This window comes from Lucilia cuprina, chromosome 6, assembly GCF_022045245.1.
Source record: "Lucilia cuprina isolate Lc7/37 chromosome 6, ASM2204524v1, whole genome shotgun sequence".
Classification (NCBI taxonomy): Eukaryota; Metazoa; Arthropoda; class Insecta; order Diptera; family Calliphoridae; genus Lucilia; species Lucilia cuprina.
Window position 1 is genome coordinate 50373224 of NC_060954.1, and position 10606 is coordinate 50383829.

Below are 10606 nucleotides of genomic sequence, written 5' to 3' on the forward strand. Positions count from 1 at the left end.
TATTTTTTCGACATTGATAGAATCATCAGACATGGAAAATTGAAACTTGGTTTTAGTACTAACATATAACAATATCTAGTTGTTGTAACAGTTAAAAGTATACAATAATCTAGTTGGGGGGAGGGGGGTGTTCTACTTCAATGGTCAGGCCTAAAAATTGGGCAACTTCAACTGGATGCATCCATAAATCCATTGGACAGAGTTAAGTAGGGTTGGCTAAGCAGTTGAATATGTGGCGGGTTTCATGAGGGCTCGGAGAACATTCGTTGGGAACGGCACGGTCTATACGTGACCAGTAGGCATTGAGCCTATTGCTCTATCCCGATCTTCGTTGTGCCAGAATTACTCTTGTTGAATCATACATGATAAATTGAAACTTGGAATTGTACTAACATGTAAGCGGTGGGAGACCTCCAAGTACGACGTTCATGTAATGTCCTGCGACCACGGAATTTATGGCGTCTCTATGAATGTCAATCAAAGCTGCCGAATACGAGAACTGTGTTTTTATTTAATATGTTTTCCTCGTATATACGAAGATCCTTCCTGACATGCCTCGGGGTAATATCCAACTATGTGATGTTAAAATTGGGATGACTTCCCAGGAGGACCTGTTTGTCCAACATGACATTATGTTCCTTGACTGGGAGGAACTTCGGAACTTCCTCGTGCACGTGATGTTTCGAGGTAATTTGTAGGCGGCCCGTTACAGTACTTAGGACGGCATTTTGGCAGCTTTGAATTTTTCTCCACTGGGTATCTGGGTGAGCAAAGGTGACCACACTGGAGCAGCATAATTAATCACATACCGACCAATCGTTTTTTATGCTGGCAACAAGGTTTCTTTATCCATGTCCCAAGTGCTGATGGCTAGCGCTTTGAGGACGTTGTACCTACTTCGAAATTCGTGCGTGATTTCTATGGCGTGAGCAGAGGAAGAGAAGAGGCTGTCAAATAAGACCCCCAATATTTTTGGGTGGTTCACGGTCAGAATTTGGACTCCATCGACCACGATGCCAAGGTTTAGCTTTACTTCCTTAGTCCAGGTGGTAAAAAGTTTTGTTGATGATTTCGCTGGTCATATTTGCAGGTTACGCACAGTGAAGAACTGATGTATTTCAAGGAGATAAGCATTGACCAGAACGCATAATTCATCAATGCTGTGGCCCGTCGCCATTATTGTACAATCGTCCGCATATGAAATCATTTCGATGCCTTGTGGAGGTGCATGGAGTTAAGAGAGGTAGAAGTTAAAAAAAGTGGCGACTCTACGGGGTTTGGAGCTTCTATCTCTAAACTTTACGAACGACTGACGGCCACTCAGATAACTTACGATCCATCTCTTCGTGTTGTTGGGTTTTAAAGTACAAATTGTCCACTATAGTTACAAAACAGACTAGATTATAATACAGACAAGAGAATAGACTAAACTATGATATAGACTAGACTATAGACATACTATAGACTAGGCTCCACGGGGTGGATCGCAGGTGGCAATTTTAGTATGCGTGTTCTCAAGTAGTTGAGGTATCTGACTATTGCACAAAGAAAACACTGTGGTATTTCTGGTATAAACAGAGTTTTTTTCTGAACATAGCAAGGCGAGGAATGAAAATTCAATGGTATCACTTGTATAAAACTCCTTTCAGCATTCGTTGACGGATGATCCCCCATTTATCTTGAGAGATGGCCCCGTCACTTTTGCTTCTGTCGATAATAGCCCTTACCAGTGGATTCTTGGCGACCTCACTGAGGCCTATTAACGACGACAGTTTGCGCCTTCTTTGGACGTTCAGTCGTCGGCTGTATAGTTGACAACGAAGAAGACTCTTCCTCTGATCTTTGCCGTTTAGGCGCCTCAGCAGCAGACTACGTCACATCTGCTTTGGCTGGAGGATTTGAGTCATGTTGTCTAGCCAGGATATTTTTGGACCATTCAAGTGGCGATTTCTCTGCCAGTTGGGAGGGGTAGTTCTTAGTTTCGCATGGCCCATAGGATTCATTGCGCTTAAGTCTTCACATCGCGACAAGATGACTAACCTTCGTGAAGGTAAAGACTTACTCTTGTTAGTAAGCAGTCTGTATAACTTAACCTAACAACAGCACTGAATTATAGATTTCACCGTGCTTCAGTTTTTAACCGGCAATTTCTTTACCCGCGAAGAGTGGTTTAAACTAAAAGCCTGCACAAGACAGCAATAATGCGACAACAACTTTTTGGATCCCGAAACTCAACCAATTGACTAACCTGGACACAGTCCTGCAGGCAACTGGCCACCCATAGTACAAGAATATGTGGTTCTCTGGTTCGACCTCATGTCAAATCCCGACAGACTAGAGGTACTGTCAGGGTTGCAATCACACCAAGATGGTGTCTTTCATCAAGGTAACTTGCCCCTGAAGAAAGCAAGATGTACTAATAAACAGACTTGTAATTGACAAGCATGGATAGGGGACGAAATCAAACTTCTTCTACAATATAGCAAATATGATGATCTCGATCGGCATTACTTATTTATCTATTTGCATTAAAAAAGAATTAAAGTAAAAGGATCATAAAGACCGCAACTGATTTGATTCGAAATAAAGCCATGTGCCAAATATTTGCATGTCTAATTAGCACTTAAAATCTCAAGAAAAGCTGCATGTGTTAGTGACAAATAACATTAAATCCAATAATGTCCTTTTGTTTAAAGTTAAGCAACCAACAAATGTCAATTACTGTCTGCTTACAAATAATATGTGAAACATGTATGTATGTAAATACCATGTGGCTTTAACTAAAGTAGAATTAAAGAAAAAGTAATTTGTATATTTTCCATTATTTAAAGTGTTCTCAATATGCATGCGCATATACATACACATTTAAACAATTATGTTTTGCATATTTCTGTAACAGTAGCACAGAAATTCAAATAATAAGATTCAACGAGTGCATACTTATATACATACATACTAACATAGTATGTATAAGTATATCGAATTTTTTCTTTTCTACAAACGCTATTTAAGAATGTGCAAAGCAATGGTATGTAAAATTTTAGGCTCAAAATGGCAATGAATATAATGTACACAAATAAGCAAGAGAAACAACCCTGTAGTTTAATAGAGGAGACTTTTGTATTAGGAAGTAGACTGTAGTCTGGTCTGTGGTGTAGATTTTAGTCTGGTCTAGAGAGTAAAGTATAGTCTGGTCTTTGAATTAGACTTTAGTCTGATCCATATAGAGCAGATTATAATTTGGTCTATAGAGTTGTATAGATTACATACATATACAAATTTCGTAAATTAGGTTTTTGGAACCACCCTATTGAATAACTACATACTACCTTCATACATACATACGTATGTTTATCAGTCTACGTGATTACACTCAACTTGTAAAAAAATACTTTAAAATTCTGGTATGTTAAACACATTTATTTTAATAACATAAATACATATTTTTTTGTTGTTGCTGCTGCTGCTGTTGTTAAAATAAATGGGCCTGTCATTTGAACCCATAAAAATAAAAAACCAACAAACACAATCAAAAAGGAAAATAAATGACGGTCATAAAACCGTCAAACTCGATTTTCGAATAGGCGCACAGCAAAACGCAGCAAGAAGAACGAATAAAGAACACATACATAGAAAATATAAAATTGAATTTCTTCTTCGTGTGTGCTAGAGGTGAGCGCGTGTTGTGTTTTAATCACGAGTGATTGAAGATTTTTAAGGCCTATATCAAACTTTCGAATAATAGAACAATCGTCTTTTTGTCGAAAAAAGTCGAAGTCGACTATTTTGTTCCAAAAAAGTAGATAACTCGACTATTGCCTATGAAAAAAGTCGAAAAGTTGGAAAGTCGAAAAAAGTCAAAAAGTCGGAAAGAGTCAAAAAAAAGTCGAAAAGTCGGAATAAATCAAAAAAAAAGCGGAAAAAGTCGAAAGAAGTCGAAAAAAAATCGGAAGAAGTTGAAAATAGTCGAAAAAAGTCGAAAAGTCGACTATTTATAAAATATTAAAAGTCGAAAAATCGACTTTTAATTAAATGAAAAAAGTCGAAAAATCGACTTTTAACTGTAAATGTAAAAAGTCGAAAAGTCGACTTTTCATAAAATGCAAAAAGTCGAAAAGTCGACTTTTCGTTTCAACTATAGAAACCTAGCCTGTACTATGGTTTTAAAAATCGAATAATCAAACAATCGACTTTTTGTAGAAAAAAGTCGAAGTCTACTTTTCGTTTCAACTATAGGGGAGGTTTCTACTAAGGTGAGAATTAAACCTACGACCTTCAGTCTACCAGAGTAGAACACAACCTACCGAATAAAAAATATATTACAAATTCTTAAAAAAATGATTATGAAATTTTGTCTATGAACCGATAGTTTTGAAAAATATCTTTATATATATTTTGAATTTGGATAAAAAAAATATCTCGGGTTTTAAAAAAACAATTTTCAACAAAGATTCGGGCAGACAGACGTCTCACAAAGATGATAATGATAAAAAGTATTAAATATATGTATGTATAGTATTTTTAAGATCCTGTGAAACAAATCGATTCACTAATTTTGAACATGCACCAAATTGATTATCCCAGCAAAAATAAAACAATACACCTCCATATTAATGACATTTAGCACCACTTCAAAAGTAGCACTAAGTGATTTTTCTTGCCATCTGTGGAAGTGATGTTTTTTGACTTCCAAAGAATCGAAAAGAATCCAATTTGTTTAAAATTGAAGGTATATTTTTTTGTACTGAAATTTTTTAAATTAAACCCATTTTATATGCTCGTAATTTATTTATCTATTTTAATATTATTTAAGTCAAATTAGTTGTGTTCTATAACTTCCAAAAAATAACATAAAATTTCTTCTTGAGAATGACTTCAGATGTACTGAATTTGAATTAAATAAAATAGACATGACAAGCCTGTGATAAAATCATCACTTCTTCAGGTCTTTTTCAGTACATCCATCGAGTAAATTCTACTTCTTTTTCGCTTCTTTGCGTTCTTTTTTTGATGGCTATTTGATAAATATAGCACAACATCGTGTGTAAAAATTTACCCATATCCGTTCATAAATGTGACTGCCAAAAAAAAGACTCACGTGCTCATGTTTAGAAAATGTACATATGTTAAATGGAAAGAAATCAAAAGCAGAGGCAAAAGTAAAAACTGTAATTATGCCCAGCAAACATTATGAGTTGAATTTCATATGTAAGCAGGTTTTAAAAATATTCACAACTATCGTCAATAGAATTGGAAATTTTGTTCCCTCGAAGATAAAATTGCTATTGTGAACTTGTTGTAAACAAGGCATTCACAATAGTTTATTTTGTATATAAACAGCTGTTCAATGTTTACAAAATTCCATCAACAGGGGAATTTTTTTCACGACAAAAAAGTGAGTGAACGAAAAAAGTGAAAAGGGAATATATTTCACGTGAAATGATGATTGGCGATAGGGGTGATTGTAACTTAATACAATTTGAATTGTATTACATATTTTAAAAATTGCGAACTACAGGTACAAACTAAGGGCGGGGATGTCTTAACCAAATCAAAAGGTGAAAATTTGTCTTTTTAAATTTTTATTTAATAGTACATCAATAAATAAAACATTTTGAAATAATTGCAAAAATTATTTCAGAAGTTATTTGCAATTTAAAAGTTCCGCACATCTACGGTCCTCCATATCGTCTTTTTAAGAAAGAGTAAAACAAACTTTAATTGTTAATAACCATTAATTTTATGTTTGTTGGGTAAGAATAACGTTGATTGATAATAGAAATTGAGATAGTCAAACAAAATTGCAGATACAAAAACTTAATTCTTGTATCTATATAGATATCATGGATGGAAATGTCGATAAAAAAATATCCAGTTACTAGAAGTCTGGTTTTCTCTAGGGTTCTATAGTTAAAACGAAAAGTCGACTTTTCGACTTTTTGCATTTTATAAAAAGTCGACTTTTCTACTTTTTGCATTTTATGAAATGTCGACTTTTTGACTTCTTTCGACTTTTTCCGACTTTTTGACTTTTTTCGACACTTTCCGACTTTTTTCGACTTTTATTTTTCATTTAATTAAAAGTCGATTTTTCGACTTTTAATATTTTATAAATAGTCGACTTTTTGACTTTTCGACTTCTTTCGACTTTTTCCGACTTTTTTCGATTTTTTCCGACTTTTTTCGACTTTTAGACTTTTTTCGACTTTTATTTATAAAGTCGACTTTTCGACTTTTTTCGTAGACGATAGTTGAGTTATCGACCTTTTTGGAACAAAATAGTTGACTTCGACTTTTCGACTTTTTTCGACAAAAAGTCGATTGTTCGATTATTCGAAAGTCGATTTATAGAACCCTAGTTTTCTCAGGTATATTGGTTTTTATTAGTATATTGCTACAAATACAAAGTAAATTTCCATCTCTGTCAAAATACAAGAGGCATGCCCAGTGTACACTTAATAAGGTAGCCTTGTCCGCACAGCTGATCATCAGCATTTACAATCTTATCTGTCAAAATTCCTGTTTGTTTACATAGAAAAAAAATCGCAAAAGGTGTAAAAATTTTAAAAAGTGAAGAAAATTATGGTTTTAAAGGAGTTTTCTAGGTCAATCGTGATTAAATGTCTTTGTTATCCTTCTCTCTTGATAAAAAAAAGAAAATCTTTAGCTCCGGCATACGTTCCAAATCAGTTTCAACTATTTTTAACACGACCAATCACTTTTCACAAAAAACACGTTTAATTCGGAAAATTGGTCTTCCCAATAGATATAGTTATGATTTTCAGACATTCCACGTTTAATTGATATAATATATTAATATTAATAGTTAAAAATTTAAATAGTTGCTAAAAACTCATATTTTTATTGTGTTTATTTGTTGCTTTTTCATTCTACACACACAGCTTTTTTTGACAGATGGGATTATTCTACAATAACAAATCGCCTGTTGTTTTTGTATTGTTGTATTTGTTGTAGCGACGAGGCTACCTTATTAAGTGTACACTGAGGCATGCCTATCTATTGAATATTAACAACAGTTACCTTTAACGCTAATAATTCCCTTTTAGGTAGAACAAAACATTGTGCAGTCTAACTAATAACCTTAAACATCAAAAGGAAATTTTACCAATTAATATACCAACAAAATACCGCCAAAATTTATCGCCTTTATGTACCTATTATTTTCTCTTATACAATTTGTCAACTTGTTTGTTTTTTCACACATTTTTTTTAGTTTCATCTGCTTAAATCATTTTTAAAATCTGTAGTACATATGAAATGTTTTCAAAGAAAATTAGCTTGACCTTTTAACCTTTTGTTATGAAAAGAATTTATTATGTTAAAAATCATCTGTTTTTTTTTAATTTTCATTCTGAAATAGCAGATGTATTTTCTAAAAAAATATATAAATATGAAATTCCGAAATTAGAACAATGGTAACGGTTTTTTGGTTAGACGACAGAAAACTGAAATGATTTCAAATCATGCATGTTTCACCTTAATCGAACCACTTCGTCATCATTTGCATCTCTGATTGAACAAGATCTTTGTCATGTAACTTTTTGCTGGGTTATTCCTAATTCTAAACTGAAGAAGGCTGCCGATGATAACCGCCAAAATCTTTAAGATTGAGGTTACTACACTATTTTCCTTTGCTTGTCGAGAACCATTCCTAACATCTTAGGTCTCTGAACAGTCGAAATAAAACATACATCTTACTTCATTATACTGATATCGAAACGTTTAACCTTTAAAGTCTAATGTTGATGTTAACATAATCATCAGCATACAACAATATCATAAAGATATCTATGGGAGGTTTAGGGAAATTGTATACTATATTGCTGCCTCGGTTAAAGTAATTCTCCTTGTGACGGGCCCATTTTAAACTCGATTAATTCGTTACTGTAGCGAATTTAATGGCGATTTCGACAGATGACATTCACGATTTCTTCCTGATCGTGTTCGTATTTTCGAATGATGATAACCCGAGTTAGTTTTTAGTTAGTCTTGTATCATGAATTGTTGAATCGAATGTTGTGAAAGGCGGTTCATATTCCAGATCTAACTCATAATGATAATTTAAGGACCCTATTCTGCATTTCAATTTGAATCGAAATTTACTCCGTTTGGCAAAATAACCATATTTTAACAAAGTTTTGGAATGGCAAGTTCGCGAAGATTTTTATAACTACATATGTAAAGGGCAATCGACCGAATCGAACTCCAGGAGTTTGCTTAAGAATCACGCGTTTGCTTCTTAGTTCTCTGCACTATACTCTTTTGGTCCGTTTGTATGAAGAAATGAGTTATATATTTGGGTATTGTGCTAGTTCCTTAACGTTTTTGCAAAAAAATGTTTTTATACCCTACACCACTATAGTAGGGAGGGTATTATACGTTTGTACTGATGTTTGTAACATACAAAAATATTGGTCTAATACCCACCTTAAAGTATACCGATCGATTCAGAATCATTTTTTGAGTCGATTAAGACATGTCCGTCCATCCGTCCGTCTGTCCGTCTTGCTGGCTGTCCATGTAAACCTTGTGCGCAAGGTACAGGCCGCAATTTTCAAGATAATTTGATGAAATTTAGACTAAGCATGTTTTTTGGCACAGGAACAAAGCCTATTGAAAATGGTTGAAATCGGTCCATTATTTCACCTAGCCCCCATACAACCGTACCTCCCGATTTCATGCCATAATTACGTCAAATATTCTGCTATCTCTCTAAAAATTGGCACAAATAAGTTTTATATGAGTATAAATGACACTGCAGATTTTCGTAAGGATCGGCTCTTATTTGACCCTAGCCCCCATACAAACCCCGCTTCAAAAAATGTCTTAAACGTCTAAAATTGACTTGTAACCATTTGTATCGCAATGAAACTCAACAAAAATAACTATTATTTAAAAATATATCCTTTTGACAAATTTACCGAGGATCGGCCCATATTTGACCTATATAAAGCCTCATTTAGAAATTTTAGTTTTTTATCAATAAATTGCTTAAATATTTTGGAATAATATTCAACATAAAAGTTTCTTTATAAAAAGTAAAAATTTTAAAAATATACTCATGGTGTAGGGTATTGTATGGTCGGCCATGCCCGACTATACTTTCTTACTTGTTACTATAAGCTTTAGATCTTGGTTAGGGTGAGGTCAAATGTGAAACGATCATAATAACCATTAATCTTCTAAATAGCAATTAAGTTTTTTTGCGAAATGATTTTTAGGCGCTTGAAAGTTGTTATTGTTGTAACTGGATGTTATTCTCTTGGGAAAAAACTTTCGGTTGATACAGCTGTTGCTGAGTTGACAATCTTTGGCCGATTGAGAATCTGGTCGTTACGGAGCGGAGATCTAATTGTCGTGAGAACGCTATGATTAAGTCGTTTGTATTGGTTGTTTAGTTTAATCATATGGAAACGTTACCAAGTTACATTTTCCTCTTGCATGAAAGGACAGAAATGATCCAGAAGATTGCTCTTATACGAGCAATTGCTTAAAAGGAATATATAGATTCTATATTGCTGCCTTTTAGTACACTGAAAATAATCCATGCTCAACTTTAGGAAAAAAAATTTCGTAACTTCTATTTTCGTAATATTTACAAAAATTTCAGTGTATAATACGAAATATTATTTAATAAAACCCTTTTCTATTTTTACGAAAGTACGAAAACCTTTCGTAATATATTTTTTCTTAAATTTTAGCGAAATTAAACATAATGATATTAATTATATTATGATTAAATAAAACTACAACATTTTTATAAAATTTAAGAAAAAGTATAATATTATTCACGAATTATTTTCATAAAATTAAAATTCGTGTGGAGAATAGTTTTGAACTAAAATTAGTAAACTTATTTTAAAATGAACAAAAAATTTTGAATAAATTAATATTTCGTAAATTTTAACATATTTGTTCAAAATTCCTTTTTTTCAATTTATATTAATTTTTTTTCAAGAATATTTTGCATTATACTAAAATAATTCGTACAATTTCGTATATATTATGAAAGAATTTCGTGGTGCAAAACAACGAACGATTCGTACAATGTACGACATTTTTCGTATATATTAGCCATGGATTTTTTTCAGTGTAGGAGAAAAACAGACATAAACCAATGAAGGGGTGAATATTTTGGTTCGCTGCAAATATCAGCATGAATGCCTAACATAAAACAATGAGATAAATTAAGAATTATCGAAAATTGGATTACCTAAATGTATAGCTCTCTCTCCCTCTCATTTTTTTTCAATCTTTAATGTTTTTATCACATGACATTGAAATACAACAAAACATGTTGAAAGTCCACGTTATTTTTGTGATACGTAACATTCCCAATGTATTTAAAAAAAACGATGGATAAAAAGAAAACAACAAATATTTTAAGGATATTTTTATTTTGTTTGTTTAACTTTAAAGATTATTTATTTGTTATTATATTATTTATGTTTAATTTAAACATCCACATACTCCATGATAATTATATTTTTCTTGAGTAAATAATAAAAAAAGCAACATTTTTATTTGAGGAAATTCGTTTAAAACGATTTCGTAATAGGAGAACAAAATTCAAAGAAACTCTTTG